The sequence below is a fragment of the Bidens hawaiensis genome, unplaced genomic scaffold (assembly GCF_021521415.1).
Source record: "Bidens hawaiensis isolate Kalapana, Puna unplaced genomic scaffold, B.hawaiensis_p1.1 tig00012229_1, whole genome shotgun sequence".
In the NCBI taxonomy this organism is placed as follows: domain Eukaryota; kingdom Viridiplantae; phylum Streptophyta; class Magnoliopsida; order Asterales; family Asteraceae; genus Bidens; species Bidens hawaiensis.
Genome location: NW_027491988.1, coordinates 677,027 through 700,856, shown reverse-complemented (window position 1 = coordinate 700,856; position 23,830 = coordinate 677,027). Strand labels below are relative to the sequence as shown.

The 23,830-nt window shown below is 33.6% G+C and overlaps 1 pseudogene; it reads right to left on the bottom strand.

The window, feature by feature from the left end:
* Positions 1-8,326: 8,326 nt before the first annotated feature.
* LOC143540399 (uncharacterized) lies at positions 8,327-10,272 on the bottom strand (annotated as a pseudogene).
* Between the last annotated feature and the right edge of the window lie 13,558 nt (positions 10,273-23,830).

The following is a 23,830-nucleotide window of genomic DNA, read 5'->3' as shown; positions in this document are numbered from 1 at the left end:
CAGAAACTAGTTTTGAGGTTATGTTCAAATCTTCAGTAAGATATTCTTAAACAGACATGACTACAAACAAAACAAATCAAAGTGATAATAATAATCAAATAGAAACGACAAAACACTAGAAACAAACAGTTGTGGTTTGTGTAGAAGAGAGAGAGAGAGAGAGAAACAATTCAACAAACAGAGTGCATAAATAGCAACTGAAATCAGTTCCAGAAAAGATCCATTAATTAAGTACTGAAACTAACAGAAAAGGGTAATAATAGTAAAAACAATAAATAAATGAATGAATAAATAAATCCAGTAAAGAGTGCATACAATACATGGAAAGAAAAGGAAAAGGAAGCATCATGTTGGATCAATCTTTAATTAGAATAAAAGTGGAAGCTAAATCTGGAGAAGAAATAAGTGAAGTTGGAAGGAGAAAAAAGGTTGCAGAGATGGCAGAAATGGAGGAGAAAAGGCCACACCTGATTTCAAGAAAATGAAGACTTACACGTACGGATATATAATATTAAATGGGTTTTCATTTTCACACACTAAATTCTAACTTGACTTGTTTATTTGAAGCTTATTAGGCTATGTGGAATTATTATTTAATATTAATATAATATGAGTGTGAGTGTCACGTTGGCTTGCTTTACCTTCACATTGCGCCCTGTCTAGGTGAGTGAGGCGTGACCAACCTCACCGTGAATGTGGCATCCGATTTGTTTCTTTTCTTTAGTCAATTACATTATGACACCCACCTTTTTTTTTATGTAACTCATAGTATATTTTATTTATAAACTTCCTCACACTCACACAATTGCCTTCCCATGTGAATGTGAATGTGAATGTGAGAGCGATACATATTTTCATGCGTGTGTAGTGTCTATGTAACACTGCTCACATGCACACACACCTGATGTACGCCTCATAGCCTTCAAAAAACTCCAACGGGACGACACTAAAACACGTGTGTTGGGGTGGAGAGGCGCGTCGGATGAGGACGACCAGACAAAACCATGTATGGTGAGAGCCTATGCGTATGGGTGGGTAGGGCAGGGTTTGTTTGAGGGAAGGAGAGAGTAAAGGGAATAAGCCTAGGTAGCCAACGTGAGGATAGTCAAGAAGCTTGTCTCATATGCGTTGAAGATGGTCTTTATGTTAGCTTTATTTATTTATTTATTTTACAAAGTTTTTGAGTTGGAGACATATATGCTAAGCCACTTTTAAGTTATCCATGTCGGCCTTAATTGTTTGATCAAGTTTAAAAGAAAGTTTAGAGTCATTTATGTCATTACGTACGTATAGTCAAAAGGTCTTTATGTAATATGTAATGGTGTTAGATAGTTATGGCAGTTGTCATTAACTAGTGCTATAGTTAGATGATTGGTTAAATAACCACCAGGTAGTTATATAGTCACCAAGCGGTTATATAACCGTTGGGTAAATAGGGATGTTGATGTAAATAGAAAGAGAGCATCTTTGGTTCGATGTATACAAATTCGTGTCTAGGGTTAATCATTAGTTCTTTTATGTTCTTGTTTTGTTCTTGAATGCATGTTTGTTGCAATGATCTCTTGGGTCCTACAGTCGCAATCAGAGCTAAGGCTCAAAACAAGATCAAGATCATTGTATTCATTTGCCAATCAAGAACTTCAGTGGCGGTTGATGGGGTTCAACGAGAAAAGAACTGACAAATCGAGTAGCAATATCAAAACAGTTTGATGCAAGTTTCCAACATCAAAAGATTTTGGTTTTGGGAGAATTGGCAGATAAAAGAAATACGAAACAAAATTAGTTCTCGTTTTGGGAAATCAAGCATCATTGAGGGTGATTGGATTCTCGGTATCTAGTTCAAATATGCATGAGGTGTTGAAGTATTGACATATTTTGTTAAGTTGCGAGTCATGAGGGCTAGAGGGTGTTGATTCCTTGATTAACTATTTACTAGAGGTGTTCACGGTTCCGTTTGAAACCGTGAAACCGTCCAAACCGGTCATCGGTTTGGTCTCACGGTTGGTTTCTTTTCTTAACTTTCGGTTGGTCGGCTTGAAAATTTTCAAACCGTAGCGAACGGTTTGGTTTACGGTTTGTATTGGTACAAATCGTTTAAACCGGACCGGACCATATGATTTAATTATATATATTTACAAATGTTTTATATATATTATACATGTGTATGTGGTATGTAAAACAAAGTGGGTTAAGCACAAATCCAAAACTCAAAAAACTTCAAGTGGTCTTTCAATATTTTAAAAGAGAGAACCCAAAGAATCAGTTGGTTTGTGTAATATTCTGTAAATTATCGGAAGCTCTATAATTAAGTATCACAAGATTATTTTGAACATTTTGTATAAAACCCATATAAGCCAAACCGTGAAACCAAACCGGAACCAAACCGTTACAAATGGTTCGGTTTGGTTTTGGTTTACGAAAATCAAACACCGTTACTAACGGTTTGGTTCGCGGTTTGACTAAAAACCGTGAAAACCGGACCGTGAACACCCCTACTATTTATATATGTTGTTATTTTATATAATATACAATAAGAACAATCATTTTTAATAACTTACACCAAATACAATACTCATTGTATATTATAAAAAATGTGGGAAGCTAAGGCGGCTAATATGTGAAATAAGAGTTCATAGGTTCAAACCTTATAAAACGTATAAATTTAGTCAATAAAAAAATAAAAAATAATAATCTTATCTTGTTTTATCTTACTATACTATTAAAGTAATACAAGGTTCACACATGACATTCAACTAACATGTCCACATAGGCTTTCAACCCATCAATTTTCCATTTATATAATTTCCACATGTTAATTTAAACATTAATGTTAAACACTAACTCCTAAGTTAAAGAAAGTTTCAAAATAAATTGTTATAATTATCATTTATTGAGTAATAAAGACAATTAATTGTTTTTATTGTTATTTTTTTTTAAATTTGAGACTTTGCTATTTTATTTTTTTTGGATTTTGAGAAATTATTTATGAACGCTTAGACTGAATGTATAAATGTTTGGATTGAAATGGTGGTTTAAGTCACGAGGTTTTGATTATGTTGTTGCTTTATTAAACGCGCGGTTTAATAAAAATTATAATTACGTCTCATTGTTTCATATTTTTAGCATTTTTTATGTTGTGTACTTAAATGTTTTATAATTTCAATAAAAATAGTTTTTGTAACACACAATTTCTGTTACATCTACATATTTACGCTCATAGTTTACAACATATGACTTCAGTAGATGATGAAATTTTAACTAATATGTCTTTTTTGTTTCATGGTATATGTTAGAAATATATGACATAACTTAGAATTATGTTTTAAATCGTAATTTTTCCTTATTTGTCTTTGTATGTTGGGTTCTTTTAATTAAAATAGCAATGTGTTACCTTATAATAATAATAATAATGCTAGACTATTTGAGATTTACATTTTATAAAATGTATACAACGCACACGCACACGCGCACACACACACATATATATATGGTTTCACTGGAAGCACCTCTCTATTGTTATAACTTATAAGGTAGATGTAAGACTGTCTGCATCTTACCATACTCATACCCTACCATAGCTTTGCTATTGGTTGGACTTACCGAGTACGATGATGATAAAGTTTTATATATTTCCGTCCGTGTGTAACACGGAATCTAACCTTGTAATAATAATAAAGGAATTAGTCATTTGAGCATTTATACTTCGAATATATCTTTAATTAATATACCATGTTTTAAATATTCGTAATGATGATTAATTTGATCGGTAGAGATTATTAGCCCTTCCTTTAGGTTTGGATTATCTAAAATTTGGTCCCACAGCCACACTAGAGACAAGTTTGGCTTTCTTTTCATAGTTGCTTGCATATTCGTATTAGTTTCAAACTTTTTTCTTTCTTTTCGATTAAATATTTGAGTTATGTGTAATTTCATACATTTGGTTTGTTTAATTACGTAATTTTAGTACCGTTTTTTCATTCATTATAATCGGATACTTCACGTTCCATAAGCAGTTCTTTTTAGTACCTTTTTCTAACCCCTGCCTATTTTATTCGTTAAGTCAGGGGTAAAATGATAATTTTGTATTTATTTTTTATTTCTTATTTTTTTAATCCTAGAGTTAACAGTCATTTTATACTTTAGATTTGACCAACTACGCAACTTTGGTACGTATTTTAATTTTTTTTGCAACTTAACACTTGACGATTCAAGAATCATGTAATTTTTGTACTTTTTGCTAACCCCGTCTAATTTGCTCGTTATGTTAGGGGTAAAACGATCATTTTGTAATTACTTTTTTAATTTCTCATTTCTTTTAACCATTTATATTAGTTTATCATGTTAACTAAACCCTAACACAAATTCATTCCTCAAACTCAATTGACAACTTAATCGACGCTCAAACTCAGAACTTGTGTTCTTCGATTCTTTACACGTATGCCTAGACCATTGCTCCAAAAAACTAAAATAATAAATAAACGAACCGAATATTCAGTGATTTGTTCGTGAATTGTTCAACGGAAAGTTCATTTATCTTCATTTATTTAATAAATAAACGAACATGAACAAAAAATTTGTGTTCATTTAATTAAACGAATGAACATGAATGTTTCATTCGTTCATTTATGTTCGTGAACATTCATTATGCTCATCTTTTTATGAAACTTTGGATGAAGCATATACTTAATGTTTTATATTTGTTCGTTTGTGTTCATTTATGTTCGTCTATATTTGTATGTGTGCATTTACATCTGTTCATATGTGTACATTTATCTTTGTTCTATTATGTTCACTTATGCTCGTTTATCTTCGCAATCGAATTGTTTGTTTATATTTTAAATGAGCAAACATAAACATAAACAAACACGAACATAGTTTTAAACAAACGAACATGACACAAATATTTTTCCAATTAAGTGTTCCGTGTCGTGTTCATGTTCGTTTCAAGTTAAATGAACGAGCACGAACATATGCCAATTCTTAGCAAGACTTGAATCAAGCATGAATTGTGTCGATACATATAATTACTAAGTTTTGATATAAAAGAAGTGAGCGTGACATAAAATCAACACGAAAAAAATTAAGTTGGGTGGGTTTGGATTAATCTATTAACTTGAAATGGGCATGTTTATAATAATTAAAAGTACATTATTAATAATAGCGTAACATTGACTTCTTAATAAATTTAAACCCATATCATAAATAGAGGGTTGCATACTTGCATTAGGTCTGCTAGTGCATGAACAAGATCTATCCTGATCTGCAAAAGGGCTAGTTCTCGGTCTGTTGGTGTAGTAACAAAGGACCATGGCTGAGGTTTGTAGTCACCTAGACCTTAGGACAGGCAGGGCGTTCTACTCGGACCCCACGAGTTCAACGAGTAGGCTAGGAACCCACCCCCTGATACGAATTACTAGTCAAAGTCAAATGTTGACTTAATGCAAATGATAAGTCAACAGAGAGTATCAAGTTTATTAGATCAGTTAGACTATAAGGTATGGATGTCATTTTACTTCTTATTTTATAATGCCACATCAACGCCATATCATACTCCACTCAACTCCATCATCTTTCACAATATCATGGAAATGGTTGCCAATTCACCACTTTCCTTCATTCTAAATAAAATAATAATATTTATATATTACTAATTTAATATAATATTACTAGAATTAATTTAATACAACTAAAATTAAAGCTTAAATAAAACTAGAGTTACATTCATTGAAAAAATAGCAACTAATAAAAATTACTTAATTTAACAACTAAAATGAGGAAAAAAAATAAAATTAAACATATTTTGCGGCGATTTGGGCTTGCCCATTTCAAGTTACCAATTCACCACCTCCAATGCTTGTTTACGTTTTTCGTCCGTGACGTCGATGTTAGTTTGGAGGATTTTAAAGTCCTCCCTCATCGATGCCTCCTCTTCCCGCTTCCTCGCCTCATCCATCGTTTTTTCTCTCATTTTGAGTTCCGCTCCTCAATTTCCGTATAGTTGGTGTTAAACGCATCTAGCTTGTTTGACAACGATTCCAATTTATCCATCGTTAAATTTGATGACGAGCTTCCGGCCGCTCGTTTGCTTTTTTCCCGCCCGGGAGGGCGGATAGGTTGGCTTATGTCTTGGATGTCATCAACATCATCCATGTTGAGATCTTGTTGACAACGAGCGTCGGAATCGATAGAGATGAAATCATTGTCTTCGAATGTCTTTGTGCGTTTCGAACCACCAATAACACCACCACCATTAATATACGCGGTCACGCTAGGCACCACGCGCCATTTCGGTTTATCCTTTAAAATGTGCCAGCATGAAAAATGAGTAAAATTTGCTCCTTCGATGCTTAAGTATCTCTCTTGAGCTTTCATCATAATGTCACTATCGCTCCAACCGCTTTTGGGCTTTTCGCGAAAGTTGTTGTAGATACCGGTAAACCGTGCGGTTCGCCTACTGAAGAAACACTAAGTGACCCGGGGCAGATTATAGATAATCTGGGGGCTAAGTAATGTTTCCCACGAGGATGAGGTTCAGCAGAGAAGATTGTTCTTCAGATGACCTGCAAAACAGACACCGTAAGCTCGTCACTGAGAAGGGGGGGGGTTCCTCCTTGTGACCACCCTCCGGCGTGAGAATCAGACTAGATTGCTCTGAATATAAGTGTATATTAAGAGATTGCTAGATAAGATGAGATATCAGATGATGTCCTTACCATTCCAAGGTGTTGGAGTATTTATAGCCGAAGGTAGGTTTCATAGAAGGTACAGCCGGCTGAATAGTATTCCTTTTCTACCAACAGTGGACTACGCACAGGCCATGCTGGTTGGTGGATAGGCTACGGCTGACAGTAACAAGGTCGGCTGTACACTGTTCCTTTACTGCCGGCTATGCACTGTTCCACCAACTGTAGGCTGCGCACGTCCTATAGTAAGGGTTGGTGGGTAGGCAGCGGCTAATAGTGACAAACAGTACTAGAGGGTGCTCCTCCGAGTACTGTTGTCGGTGAGCTGTCACCCTGTGATTGGTTCATGGGCTGTTCTGGTCAGATCGTCTGTTCTGCCCATACCTTAGTAGGTATAGTACAAAAGATCTTCCAGAAGCATACGGACTGGCTCATTTAGACGGGAGTATTCCCGCCTTGCTCATTCCTTCATGTGACTACTGAAGTAGCTAGTGCCTTGTGCGTGTAGCCTTGCTGTTAGTGCGGGTAGCCTTCCCTGATGGCTTGTATCCGCATCTGCGGGAACATGCGGGGTACTTCACCATTGGGAGGCTTTCCCTGCGGGTACAGCTGGCGTACTGCGCGTAAGGTTTTCTCTGAGCATGGTGGGTCCTGCGGGAGCAGTTGATCGTTGCGCAGACGTCCCTGTTCAAGGTGAGTCTTGCGGGTCCAACTGGGCTCTGCTGGGACCTACCTCTTCACCTACTCAATTCACGCCACTTCGTATTGATTTGATGAATAGTTCAGTATTCTTCACGGTTTTGAACTTCATGAAACCGTTTAGTAACGGTATTAAAAAAGCGATTCGCTTTCATGAGTTACCAAGAACCTACGCAAAAAATATATGTTTACGTTTTGTGAAGATTTAAAAAATTATTAATAAAGATAAAAATAAACTTACGGCATCCTCCGAAACGTCGATCCACGCCTTTGCCAATGCTTCTATCTCCTCAGGAGTCCAATGTTGACTCAAGGCCGGGGCGGATCCTTCCGGTGCATCTTTTTTTTTGGGTATTTTTGGTGGTTTTTCGTTTAGAAACTTTAGACGGTTGAGTTTCGGGGATCGGTTGAGAGTCGGGTATCGCTTGAGAGTAGGGTATCGCTTGAGAGTCGGGTATCGGTTGAGAGTCGGGTATCGCTTGATAATCGGGAAACTCACTTGCATCGAGCATCATTGGCATACCGGGTGCAACTTGTCGTTGTTGCACCCATTGGAACTGTGGAACTCGATGCCAAATAGAAGGCTCGAACCCCGGTTGATAAACATCATTTCCGAATGGATGTTGTGAGTTGTTTGGATTCACAGTAGGTAATTTTTTTTAGAAGTGATTTGAATTAAGAGATTAGTTTGTTTAAATGAGGTTAAATAGTTTTGAGTTGAGAGTTAATTTTTTAACCCGTTGTACAACGGTTTGAGACATTAAATGGTGATGGTTGGTAGTTAAATGAAAAACACATGCATTTCATCTTAATCTTTAGATCCGTTGACACTTTAATTGTGTTTAAACAAATTAATATAACTTAAATTTAAAATTGAATATAACTAAAATAACATTACACATTAAAAAAAATAAAATAACTTAAGGTAAATAAAAAAAACACAACTAATTCATTGGTAGGTCGTAAATATGATAAACTAAATCTGACTTAAGGAGATGATGTGTTTGTACGTCGCGGATTTCTTCATAATTTATTGTTCTTTGTTCATCGCTAGCTTCTTGTTGATGATCCATTTCAATGTACGTACAAATCGCCCCACCTTTTTCTTCTATCATCATATTGTGTAATATGATATACACGCATACATAACAGTTGTTAGCCTTTTTGATTCCCAAGCTCGCGCCGGGTTACCTATAATGTGCCATTTTTTTAAGCACATCAAATGCTCGCTCGATATCCTTTCTCGCTGTCTCTTGAGCTTTTGCGAATACCTTACATTTTTCACCGATTGGAGCCAAATACGAGTCTATAAACACGGCATAATCATGGTAAATACCGTCAACAAGATAATAACCGTATTTATATTTTACTCCATCAATCTCGAAAGAAGAATCAGGTGCAACCCCGCTTTCAATGTCGTTGAATAACGGTGACTGTTCCAGAACGTTCAAGTCGTTATTCGAACCGGCAACACCAAAATACGCATGCCATATCCACAAATCTTGTGAAGCTACTGCTTCTAAAGCCACTGTTGGATGACGATGATCAACTTTCATGTACTGACCTCTCCAAGCAGTTGGACAATTAAACCACTCCCAATGCATACAATCTAAGCTACCAAGCATTCCCGGAAAACCGTGTTTAGATTCATGCGCTTCATATAGTTGTTGAATGTCATTCAAATTGGGTTTTCTCAGATATTGGTTCCCATAAATTTCGATGACACACTTACAAAATTTGTACATACTTTCTCGTGCGGTTCACTTTGACATTCTCAAATACTCATCCCATGCATCGGATGTCGTCCCGTACCCCATTTAACGTAGTGCAGCAGTGCATTTTTGGTAAGTTGTAAAACCTCTATGTCCTCTTGCGTCCATCGATTGTCTAAAACATGGGTGATAGGCTTCTAAATCTTTAGCTATCTTTATGAATAACTCTTTGCTTAAACAAAAACGTCTCTTAAACATTTTTTCGTCATATACCGGATTGTCGCCAAAGTAATCAGCTACTATGCGCTCATGACCCGCTTCACGATCTCTGTTCAAAGCAGCTCTTCTCGTTTTTGGTGTCGAATTTTCGCCCTCATCGGTTACTATAGCCGTTGCGGTATAAAGTGTTAGTATTGTAACTAATTGAGTTTATCAAGAAATTAATACTAGCTCTCTTTTCTCTAGTATTTGATTACACGGTCCGAGATCAATTCTTTTCTTGATATACTTTTGTAATCTGTGATTGATTCATCAATCTCTGATCTTCAATCACCAATATTTAATTGCATTCTGATTAAAGTGCAGCTTGCATCATTGGTATCAAAGCACCGATCCTCGGTAATCTGTAATCCAATTCGATTGATACTTCAATCAAATTTTTTCCGATTCATTTCAATTCGACCGAAATTGATTGATTGTTTGATCAATTTCATCCAACTCTTTTCGATTTAGTTTCATTTCAATTCCAATTGATCAATTGTTCGATCAATTACCCCATATTCTGTTCAATTTTACCCTAATTTGAATTCGTCGTTCATTTCAATTCCACAGTTCGTAATCATCAGCAACATGACGAGACGAACAGATTCTAATCGCCAAGCCAATCCAGAAGATCGTAATAGTTCAGAGACAGAAGTATCGAATCAACGTATGGGAGATTTGCAAGTTCTTCAACAACTAAAGGAGTGTTTTCAATCAATTGCCGATGCAAAAAAGGATCAATTGCTGAAATCATAAGAGAACAAGCACAATCACTGTTAGCAATGAAGGAAGCAATCAAAGATTTAGCCAACTCCCTCGATGGTCAACATACCAAGTCAACCAGAGTAGGAAGTTCGGTTGTATATTCTGATGATAATGCTAATTACCAATATTTGATGGGAATAATTTGACCGCATGGTTATACAAGGCACAACAATTCTTTCAGTTAGACAAAGTACCAGATGCAACCAGGGTTCGATTGGCAACTATTCATTTTTAAGATAGAGCTATCCAATGGTATCAATCTTTAGTGAAACAAAGGAATAATATTCCACCAACATGGTGTGAACTTGAAGAAGCACTGAAGGTAAGGTTTGGCAATCTTTTTGATGATCCAATGTCAGAACTGAAAAATTTAAAACAGACTGGTAGTGCTGAAGAGTATCATGATGCATTTTGTTTGTAGATTACAATTACCACCTGAATATGCTTTAAGTTGTTTCTTGGCTGGGTTAGAAGAAGATATACAATTACATGTTAGGATGTTTAACCCTAAGACAGTACAAAAGGCTTGTGGGTTGGTAAAATTACGAGAAGCCTCTCAAAATGTTAAGAAAACTAAAATAGGTGGTAAAACCAACAATACAGGAAAAGGGTTATTACCTTATGTTAAGCCTATATCAATTGTTCCTCCTAGAATGGATGATAAAGGTGGTCATAGGAGAACTCTTACTACTGCTGAGTTTGAAGAGAAAAGGTCAAAAGGATTATGTTATGTTTGTGATGAAAAGTGTGTTAGAGGTTATATATGTATTGGAAAAAACCTCAACTCTATCACATTGAAGTCGAGATGTTCTGATGAAGAATGTGAAGAGAAATTAGAAGAGGTGGGTGTAGAATTTGCACAAATTTCGGTTAATGCGTTGGAGGGAAGTGAAGTATATCAATCAATGAGAGTCACCGGTCATGTAGGAAAAAAAGATATACAAATACTGATGGATACAGGCAGCTCTCATAATTTTGTTGATGAGAAATTAGTGAGGAAATTGGGATGTAAAATGAGTTCTAGACCTGCTATGATTGTTAAAGTGACTGATGGTGGTCAGGTGGTGTGCGATAAAATGGTTACGGGATTTCAATGGAAAATGCAGGGTATTATATTTGATGCCGAGGCTTATGTCATGCCTTTAGGGGGTTGTGATTTGGTTTTAGGGGTTAAGTGGTTTACTAATCTTGGTAGTATTCATTTGAATTATCAAGATAAAACTATTGAGTTCAAATATAAGGGACAAAAAGTGGTGTTAAGGGGTGGAAATACTAAGAAATTGGCAAATATGGGTAAAAGTAGTCTTAAGAAGTTGGGTCAACAAAGGGGTGAACTTTCTATGTTGCAAATATGTTCCAGTCAAGGACAACCAACTCAAACTTCATTAGTTCTTCAAGAAGTTACACAGGATGAAAAACAGAAATAGGATATTAAAGACCTTTTATTAGACTTTCATGATATCTTTTGTGATTTACCAAACCTGCCTCCTTTTAGAGAAGGTTTTGATCACAAAATTCCGTTGTCAGAAGGTACCCTTGGTATCAATTCAAGGCCTTATAGATACCCATTGATTCAGAAAGATGTTATTGAAAAGATGACCAGTGAACTTTTAGATCAAGGTGTGATAAGGCATAGCAACAGTTCATTTGCCTATCCGGTAGTGCTGGTCAAAAAGAAAGACGGGGGCTGGCATATGTGTATAGATTATAGGAAGTTAAATCAGGCTACAATTCCTGATAGGTTTCCTATACCATTGCTAGAAGAACTGATGGATGAACTCTATGGTACAAGGTATTTTTCTAAATTGGATCTTAAGTCAGGCTATTATCAGATAAGAATGAGCCCTTAGGATATCCCTAAAACTATTTTTAAAACTCATAATGGTCATTATGAATTTTTGGTAATGCCTTTTAGGCTTCCTAATGCTCCTTCTACCTTTCAAAGCCTAATGAACCATGTCTTTAGAGCCCATTTGAGAAAGTTTGTCCTAGTCTTTTTTGATAAAATCTTGATATATAGCCCCGATTGGCCAACTCATCTGGAACACCTGAGAACTGTTTTAGTTTTATTAAGAGCTTACAGTTTGTTAGCTAAAGAGTCAAAGTGTGTTTTTGGGCTAAAGAAGTTAAATATCTGGGGCATATAATATCTGATAAAGGGGTGGCTACTGACCCAGCTAAAGTCAAGGCAATTCAGGAATGGCCTAAACCTACTAATTGTAAACGGCTTAGAGGATTTTTGGGTCTTACGGGGTATTACAGGAGATTTGTTAAAAACTATGGCAGCATAGCTAAACCTTTGATTCAAATGTTAAAAAAAGATGAGGCTTTTGTGTGGTCCGAAGAAGGAATACAAGCTTTCGAGACATTAAAGACTGCTAAGAGTCAACCTCTTGTGTTGATTTTACCAGATTTCAATGATACTTTTGTCATTGAAACCGACGCTTCTGGTTATGGTATAGGAGCTGTTTTGATGCAAAAAGGTCATCCTATTGCATTCTTGAGTAAAGCATTATCTCCTAAGAATCTAATGTTATCCACTTATGAAAGAGAATTATTGGCTATTATTCATGCTGTTCAGAAGTGGCAACCTTATCTTATGAATCGTCATTTTTTGATTAAAACTGATCAGCAGAGTCTAAAACACTTGCTTGATAACAAAATAACCACTCCTTTTCAACAAAAGTGGTTATCCAAGTTAATGGGTTTTAGCTATGATATTGTGTATAAAAAGGGATCTAACAACAAAGTGGCAGACGCTTTATCTAGAGTGGGGCATGGGGAATTGTTACAATTAGTTGTTTCTAATATTCACTCTTCTTTAATGAGCTCTATCCAACATTTATGGTCCACTGATCCTGAGTTAGTATTACTCATTAGTGCTTTGAAGCAAAATTCTCTTTCTCATAAACATTATACTTGGTCATTGGATCAATTAAGAAGAAAAGGAAGACTGGTGGTTGGCAATGATGACGATCTTAAACGTAAGATTTTGAATTGGATGCATAATTCTCCACAGGGTGGTCATTCAGGTGTTACGTCTATAATTCAGAAGACTACTCGGCTGTTTTATTGGCAAAAAATGAGGAAAGATATGGAATTGCATATCAAGAATTCACTACAAAAAAAGTCACCATTAGAAACTACACTTTTAGGGATTGATATATCAGTCTCGAATGCTTAGTATCTAAGACTGATTTATCAGTTACCATTACTATTGGAGACTGACTTTTTTGTGACTGATGTTAGGGACTGATAATCAGTCGCATATATTATTTGAGCCTAAATTTTAGTCATAAACAGATACTGAAAAATAGCACAAAAATTTGGTAACTAGTCGTTAGTCTCTAACGTGAAAGGAACACATTAGAGACTTAAAATCAGTTCTTAATATTTCCAACACATATCGAATTAGGAATTGATATTCAATATTTGACGTATTTTGTGTATGGAAAGATTAAGGACTGATTCTTAGTCTCTATTTGTTGGGAGCAAATTCTACAATCTAAGGAAAAATATTCGGGGCTAAGAATCAGTCTCAGAAATCATGTAATGTATCTTTTTCAGGACTGATTTTCAATCTCTAAATATAATTTTTGATGAAGTAATTTGGGACTAATATATAGTCTCTAATAACCGTAGAATATTAGGGATTGATCTTCATTTTCCAAACATCATCGAAACTTCAATCATTTTGCGTCTAAACTTTTAGGGACTGCTATATTAGTCTCAAATGCATGGTATTTGGGACTGATTTATCAGTTACTAATTAATTGAACAATATTAGGTTTACGCCGGAAACTTATTGGAGACTGAATTTCAATCCCAAACTGATGATGAAAATTATTCGTATGGTAACTGATCTTCTGTCTCTAATACGATTTGAACATATATATAATATTAGAGACTGAATATTAGTTGCCATACGAATAATTTTTTTAAAATTTATCACTAATGATTTAGTTCTATACAAGTCATGATTTCTATTCATAATTGATTTGAGTTTTTTTTTACCAAAGTATAGAATGAAACCCCATTTGAGTTGTGAAAACCTGTGAAAATCCTATGTAAAATCGTTTTTTTTCTACATGTAGTATATGTTGTTATATTTAATACGAAACATCGAAAACATTAAAAAAAATGTTTTGCTATTTTTTTATATTTTTTTAATAATTTTTATATATGTTTTCAGGAGAGAGAAAATGTAAATAAACTTTTACATTTTTTATTAACTTTAATTGTGAACCACGAGATTTAATCTTTAATTAAAAACATGTGGTTGAGAATGAGTTTTAGAGTTTTCACAACTTAAGTGGGTTTTTATTATAACCTAACCCTATAAATATATACTAGTTTTAGAGCCCGTGTCACACACGAGATAATTCAAATTATACAAATTATAAGTAAAACAAATAATTACATAGCGAATATGAAAAAAAATATATTACATCTATGCTTATATCTATACAATGTTTACATAAATTGGTTTTATTTATATCACAAAATGATTTTTTTAAATAAACCTAATAAAACAAATGTTCGTAGCAAAATCGTACCCGAGATTGCTTCTTTCTATTGAAAAATTCATTCACGGTGTCATATATGTATAATTGAAAGAATTTTGGTTATGAATCAATTTCGAAAATAAGACTTCTCATACGATTGTAGTTCTAACCACTCAGCCTAAATACAAAAGAGACGTTATCTTTATTGATGTATTTATCAATTTACCAATCATCAGAAAGTAGGATATTAAATTGTAGCAATGGATGTTCTTCAAGAACTATGTTTTTCTGAGCTACACCATAAAAAAGATTTTGATAAGTTTCAGAGGGCTTCTTGACAACATAAAAAACAACATGTTAGCCAATTTAATTTTGTGAATATTTTATTTCATTTGAGGATAGTTTTGCATGACATGCTTCCCATACAAAGTTTTGATCACCATTGAAGGAAAAATTAATGTTGACATAAATATTTCAAATTTGAGAAAAGTTAGAAGCATTGATAGGCATGGGGGTGGCATGTTGAAAGTGTTCGCAATATTTTCTTAAATTTTAATAGTTGAGGGGAAATTAGTCAATTTGCCAAATCCTGAACCTTTTGATTATTTAAAAAAATGCACTTAAAAATAAACTTGAAACCCGCCGAATCATGTTTAAAATTCTAACTTTCATATTTTTGACATTTTAAAGTTTAACACTTTGAACTAATAACAAATTTAATGATAAATCTATTTTGCATTCTCAAACTTTTAAAAATACTCAAAATTTTCATTTTTGACCCGTAACAAATTTTGACATAAATGTAGTTAATTTGTACCAAACAATCTATTTACCAACTTTTGACCCATAAAATCAAATTTAACTTCCACAAAAAACCCGAAACAATTTTCATTTGAGAAACATGATTTGTTGTTGATTTTTGGAATTCACCAAGTATTTTGAAATATATAGTAAAATAATTTGTTAATATTTATATTTATAAAAAAATATATATATTATATAAATATAGTGTAAAAGGAAAGTGAATAATTATTGATTTATTATATATATTAGTTTTGGAAGGAAAAAATTCGTGAAAATCTACCAAAACATGAAAAGTATCTCAATTTATTTTATTTTATTTTATTAGAACAGGGAGATAATAATCTTTTCCACAAATCTCTTGAATTTTACGATGAATTTATTATAAGTTACCGTGTTTGAAGCACAAAGTTTTAAAACAATATTGAAACCCGCGGTTCTTGTTTTTTTTTGAATTTCGAATCCGCAGCTCCTGTTTCTTCCACGAATATACGATAGGGTTTCATTGGCCAGCTCCCGCTCCCACACTCACTTCCTTTCTTCCTGATTTTGACCACCACACACGTCAGTCCGGACCAACAGCCGTCTGATCCGACCATCCTCTCTGTAATTCGTCATCTAAAAGGTACGCTTGACCTAACCCTAGCCTGATTATACTCCAATTTTCCATGTTTCAGATAATAAATGCAGGTCAGAGTTTGTTAACGCATTTCTTCTTCGATTTTAGGTTATGGTTTCTTCTACTCTGTTGGATTTGAAGGTAATTATATGTGTCTTGTGTTGACAATCTGGCTTGGTAATTTTATTTCTGGAATTGCTAATTTCTTTTGGTAATTTGTTTGTCTATTTTAGGTTTTATATTTAAGAACTCTGTTGGATTGATGTTATTTGCAGCTTTTGAAGATAATTTGGTCTTTTTGGTTTTAATTGGTATGTAATCACATATATTTGGGGTTTTGGATTTAAAAGGTTTGTGTTTGCTGTATGTATATTGTTAAGGGTGTTTCTTACCCATCTTTGAAAACTAATAGATTACTAATTTCATATATTTACTTCCAGGAGCATCGGTAACAAAATGGGTGATTGAATATGAAGCGTCTGCTGGTGGTGTGCTTATGCATTGCTGTTTGTGCATAATTGCTATGTCATCCTAAGGTTCTACAGCTTTTTAATTTACTTTGTGACTTATTGTTAATTGTTTTCATAAAACAGCCAACTATTTTATAACATGCAAAACTTTAAAAAGAAAAATTAAGGAATAAGCGGGTCTGCACAGAATCCAACAGAATGGATCAATGGGCAGATATAGTAATTTCGCACATTATTTCAGGCTCTGGAATCGTTGACGGTTTGAAACTAAAGGTCTGACTTTTTGACATGTTTCTTGTCTGGACACTATATAAAAGGGGTTGACAATTAAGCTGTTAACTTTGCTCCAGGAGATTACGCACTTGCAGCTGCAAAGATTGCAGAAGAACGTTCTGATTTTGTTATCGGGTTCATCTCGGTCAACCTGGCTTCATGGCCCACCGACCCATTTAACCCGGTTTTTATCCAGGCTACACCGGGTGTTCATTTGGTTAAAAGTGGTGATGCATCGAGCCAACAATATAACAATCCAAATTATGTAAGTTTTGAGAACTTTTGATTATTTAAAGTTAACGGTTGACTTTTGATTATTTAAAGGCTAAAAGACCCAGCCTAACCAACCAAGTCGCAAGGCTAAATGTGCACATCCAGACAAATAATAATGCACGGAAGATGAATGCTTTTGTTTTGAACCTGAATTTTTAAGGTATGAGCTACAAAACTTAACTGTTCCACATTTTTGCATATAGAACATTTGTTTTACTGTTTGATCACTTTCTTATTGTTGCCAAAGTTGCAAATAGAAGTGAGTTCGAGAGTTTCCTTTTTTTCCCTTGTAAAGGCTGCTGCTGTATGTTTTGTAGTTTCTAAATGCATTAAAAGACCAAAAAGAAAGGAAGAATAGTCATTAATTTTGTCACATATATTTTCTTATAGATGGGTTAAATGGGTTGTGTTTGGGTTGACCCGAATTTATGCATATGTGGGTTAGGGTTGAAATCTTTGATGCATATAATAAAATAGGCCGGTTTCGGGTTGCACCTTTCAACCGCCAACCCGATCAGGTAAATATGCAGTTGCCATGTTCTTGCCCACTTTTAAAGTTCTGAAGTTCAAATGATTGTGGATCGTTTGATGGAAATTTCCTCTTATTATGTATGACTAAAAAGTCAGGGCCCCTTGCTACCGACAATACTCTTGTTTTGAAATCACCCTGAACAGACTCCATTAACCGCTCATAGTTCACAATTAGAATATATGTTGTATATGTAGCCAGTGAAATAATTAATAAATTTGATTTAAATCACAATGAAGCTTTTATTTCTTAAGGTTATAATAGATATGCACTGTGTAAAAAAAAGAAACTGTTTGGATGCTATTTAGCAATTTAAGCATGAACTTATTCGCTTTGTCTCATATTGTTAAATCACACTTATATTCTTGAACTGTATAATGATTAGGGGTGTAAGCGAGTGGAGTGGCTCCTGGCTCATTTGTCAAAAGAGAGATCTAGATCGGCTTGTTTAAATCTTTATTTATAAAGCTTGAGGTCGACTCGTGAGTAATTTTTATTGCTCTAGCTCAACCCTTTTTAGTTTAGATTAATATATGCATGTTTCTTATATAAAGGTAGTAATGGAGGAAATGGATCTAATGGACAACTCAATGAAAGTGGTAGCGAAAACCTAATCTAGCTAGCGACTTATTCTTTATGGTTTATTACTTGTTTTATTTACTAGCATTTTAATGTTTGGAAATACTGAACCAAGTTTTGTTTCTTTGTTTTTTTTTTCTGTCTAAAACGTTTCAAAGTTATGATATTGTTGGTTTAGCATTATAAAGTTGTGATATTGACAGTTAAATGAATATATATGAAGACTATTTTTAGTCCTAAAAGTAAATAAATTAAGACAATGCAAATACATATTAAGGACTGAATAAGATTTTATTGGAAACTGTTTTGTAGTCTCTAAAATAACCAAATTAGATTTAAATATAATATCAAAGACTGATTTATAGTTACTGAAGTAGCGTATTAGAGATTGATTTTCAGAATCTGATTAAACGTATTGGAGACTGGTAAATTTTGTTATTAGAGATTGAATTTTAGTCTATATAAAAAGATATTCGAGACTAAAATGACAATGCAGTTTAGATTAATTTTCAGTCACTAAAAAACTTATTAAGGACTAAAATGACATGTTATAAGAGAACACTTTTTAGTTACTAAAACACTTTATCAGAGATTGAAATTTGTGATATTAGAGACTAAAAACTGGTCTCTAATACACCTTTTTAGGGACTAATATGGTATAGAGTTACGAATATAATAAAACGTATTATAGACAAATAGACATGTCTTAGAAGACTGATTTTTAGTCCCTAAAGAAATGCAATTGGGACTGAAATATCATAATACTAGGGACTGATTTTTACTCATAGAAAATATGTATTGGAGACTGAAATGACGTGGTACTATTAATCAGTTTAAGTACTGAATTTATGTGTATTGGACACTGAATGTTAGTCCCTGTTGGCGCCATGCAACGGGGACTGATTTTCAGTCACTAAAACTACTATCTAGGACTAGGAATAGGGGCCTGACTTGGGACTGGAAAAATCAGTCCTTGATAACCATTAGGGACTGATTCGTTAGTATTAGTGATTGATTTTTCAGTCCTAAATACTGCTCTTTTTTGTAGTGATTGCCAAGTTTGTCAGCAGTGTAAAGTAGATAATGCTGCATATCTAGGATTATTACAACCATTGCCAATTCCTATAGGGGTGTGGGAAGATATTGCTATGGACTTTGTGGAAGGTTTACCAAAGTCAAAGGGTAAAGATGTAATTATGGTGGTGGTTGATAGATTAAGTAAAGCAGCTCACTTTATTTCTTTAACACATCCATTTACTGCTATCACAGTAGCACAAGTTTACCTTGATAATGTTTACAAGCTGCATGGTTCACCAAAGTCTATTATTACCGATAGAGATAAAATTTTTGTCAGTTCGTTTTGGCAAGAATTGATGGCACTACAAGGCGTTGATCACAAGTTAACCAGTTCGTACCATCCTCAAATTGATGGATAAACGGAGGTATTAAATAGATGTTTAGAGGGGTATTTGAGGTGTATGTGTTTTGATAAACCTAGTGATTGGGCTCATTGGTTACCTTTAGCTGAATTTTGGTACAACACCACTTTTCAATCAGCCATTAAAAGTACACCTTTTGAGGTTGTTTATGGTCAACCTCCTCCTATTCATGTACCTTATCTGCCATGTGATAGTAACATTGAAGCAGTTGACCGTAGTTTAACTGCTAGAGAAAATGTTATTACCATTGTTAAAACCAATTTGCTTAAAGCTCAACACCGAATGAAGCAATTGGCTGATTTACATAGATCTGAACAAAGTTTTGCTGTTGGAGATTGGGTATATTTGAAGTTACAGCCTTATTGACAAATTACGATTCGATCGGTGTCCAATCAAAAGCTGTTCGCGAAATACTTTGGACCTTATCCTGTGATTGCTAAGGTAGCCACTGTTGCTTATACTTTGAAGTTACCTGTGGATGTTCAAATTCATCCAACTGTTCATGTTTCATTGTTGAAAAAGTATTATGGTCCTTTACCAGTTCCAGCTCTTACTATTCAGAATTATACACCTCAAGAAGAAAACAGCCTGAAAGTGTTATTGATAAGCGGGTTTTTAAGAAACATAATCGCATGTGTATTGAGTGGTTGATTAAGTGGAAGAAGTCTTTACCAGAAGATGCTACATGGGAGAATGCAGATCTTATTTCAAAATGGTTTCCAGCATTTGATCCTTGGGGTCAAGGATCTTCTTAAGCGAGGGGTATTGATATGAATTGCTAGTCAAAGTCAAATGTTGACTTAATGCAAATGATAAGTCAACAGAGAGTATCAAGTTTGTTAGATTAGTTAGTGAACAAGTGTACAAAGTCTTAGTATTATAACTAATTCAGTTTGTCAAGAAACTAATACTAGCTCTCTTTTCCCTAATTCTCTCTTTCTCTAATATTTGATTACACATTCCGAGATCAATTCTTTTCTTGATTTACTTTTGTAATCTGTGATTGATTCATTAATCTCTGATCTTCAATCACCAATATTCAATTGCAATTCGGATTAAAGTGCAGATTGCATCACCCCCCCCCCCCCCCACACATTAGTGCAATTGAATATCGTTTTTGGGTTGTGGAACTCAGGGCTAGGAGGCAAGACATGACCGTTGGCAATGGTCATTTGACCGTTATTCATTAAGTATAACTACTAGCTAACACCGTTTACTTGAACTCGGTCGGTATCGGTTAACTTTTTACAACACCGACACTAAATCCAAAACATAATTTTGTTAACGCCCAAAATAGTATCGATACACATAAAACTTATATTCAAACGCCACGAATTATGTTGGTATCCGTTAGGTTTGTTATGGCGCTGGCACTAACTCAAAAAATAAATTAGTAAACACCCAAAATAGTAGCAGCATTCATATAGCTTGGTATAAAAAATTTAACATCTTTAAAACGTTTATTGGGTCGATAAAGCCCAAGCATTGAGATGACAAATCTACACGAATTCGGTTGTATCTATGGTCGTAACTGTCACGTTTTTACTAGTACCGGAATGAAACCCAAAAAATAAATTTGACAAATTAACTTATTTAAAAAAAATAGTAATCATCTAAAAGAAAAACCTTTTCCAGTTTATAAGAGAAACCTAGCAAGTCTACCGTAAGAAACTAAAAATGTTGAAGCTGTGTTTAAATTTGGATTCAAAATATCTGCCAAACAATGATACTAACATCTTGTTAATATATTAAAGCAAGATGATTCTCTTCATATGTCTTTATTCAAGTCTATCCACATAAGATTCCATGTAATCATATTTCCATATTAATAATTTTTACATATTCACAATTATTTTTAATCCGCTATTTAAAATTAGCATTCCAATTTAATTCAATTAATTTTACAATTAAATCTATTTATTCAAATTAATGCTTACTCCATGATTAAGTCTATTTATTCCAATTAATAAACACCTTGTCAAATGTATGTCTTTCTTTTTAAGTTTCTGTTTCATTTAAATCTATTTACTCAAATTAATGCAATTAACTCCATGATTAAGTCTATTTATTCTAATTAACAACCACCTTGTCAATGATTTAATTTACTCTTGAGGAAAGAAGAAGAGTCGGTGAATGGTGATCAAATCGAATGTTCTTTAAGTTTTATTTATATTTATTAAGAAATGACATGAAAAATGCTATAAAAATATAGATATCTTTGAAAATTATTTATAAAAAACACTCTAAAAGAAAAAAGAAAAAAAAAACGTTCTTTAGAACAATTAGGAACATTTAAAAAAATTAAATAAAGCTGTTTACAAAGAGATTTTCGAAAACTTAATGTGATACAGTTTAAAGCTGGTATGTATTTGTAAACTTAGTTTTCAATTAATATTACAAAATACTAATATGTGTTTTTATTTTTTTTAGGTCTAATGGTTCATTTATGTTATATTATTTCTTATTCATTGCATTGTTTATTTATAAAGTATTTTCTTTTTATGTTATAGACATAGTTTAACATTTTTTGTAATATCTGAGGGTAAAAAACTTATGTTAAATATCTGTGTTGACTGAATGCGTAGTTTATATTTTATATTGTTTGTTGATATGTTTTCCACCCGTGTGTAACACGGGTTATTATCCTAGTGTAACAATGTAACATGCTCTTCTTGCTCACTTGCTCTGCAGGCCCATATAACAGGATGGGCTGAATCAAATTTGGGCTCCTAACTTTCTCCCTTATCTTCTGTCTGAGTAATTTTGGTTTCAAAATGTGAAATAGTGTAATGCAATATGTAAAGTAAGGACAGCAAAATTAACTGGTACGACACCTTGAACTTTTTATTTAAGAAAATGACTGCTAGGGGAGTAAAATTAGGTTTACCATGAGCCTAAACATTTAGAGCTCATTTAGCAAGCGAGCTCGAATATTAGCTTTTTAAATTGAGTTTAACTGGACCTGAAAATCTATTGTTTATACAAATATAATATATTTTTTAACATAATAAGCATCTACTTAGGCTATAAATATTGTTATTGTAAATATGAATAAAATAACTAAATATACCTGAAAAGGCTTCTATCTTATTCATATTAAGGTGTGCATATATCAGTGTTCCTCCGCATGTGGTTGAAAGTTCGAATCCGTGACAGACATATATGTAGGTTTAGGAGCAAGATTAGTGTTTTTCTTTTCTTGGGAACAATTCACACATAGATTTAGTTATTCATAGTTCTACTTCACATTTCACAAATGGACTTGGAACCCCTGACCTCTAGGGAAGGACGCTATTAATAGAACAAGATAGTATATTTAGCTAAATGTCCTTTGGTAGTATATGTACACAGGATTATATATAACCACACTAGTGTGTTAAAAAGGAGTGATACACAACTTACAATAATACTAATGAAAGAAATTAAAAATCTTTGGTAGAAACTAGAAAACAAAAGGACCAAACTTTTGCGGTTACAGAAAAACCAATTTGATAAATAATTAATTAAATAAAAAGATTGGGTACGAGGAAAATATAATAATAATAATAATAATAATAATAATAATAATAATAATAATAATTCCACTTGTTAATTAGTTTAATAATAAGAATACTATATTTTATTGTTGGAATATGGCCACTCCATTTTATTTGGAGGTTGATGACGCACCACATGACGCAATTGCACCTCGTTTTACTAATGCAAATTGTAGATTACTTATTTAAAAAGTCATATGAATCAAAGAAAGGCTGAAAGTCGAATGTTATATTGGATGAATATTTTAATAAAAGTTATGTGGTTGTACGTTTATGGAATATTAAACACGTTACATAAATAACTAAAAAAGTAAACACATAAACCGAAGTCAACAAGGTCACAAAAACTAGTGTTATAAAAAGCAATGGGTCTAGATAAAAAGTTAAGGGATAACATTAAGTAAAAAGAAGTTTATTTAACGACAGTTGATACATAAAACGAAAAAGAAATAAATTACACTGCAACTGTAGATTGCTAACAAAGTTAAGAGACACTTCGAGATATCCCTCAACCTATCGCAGATCCGCCCTAATCACAAAAGTTATTTGGATTTAGAATCTATATGTGAGCATATTATTGATGTAATGCTATATTAAGTTTTTTTTTTAATGCAATGGCGAATTGTTTCTTTCTAAAAATAAATCTTTTATTATAGTTTTAAAATAAACTGTAGTATCAAATTTAT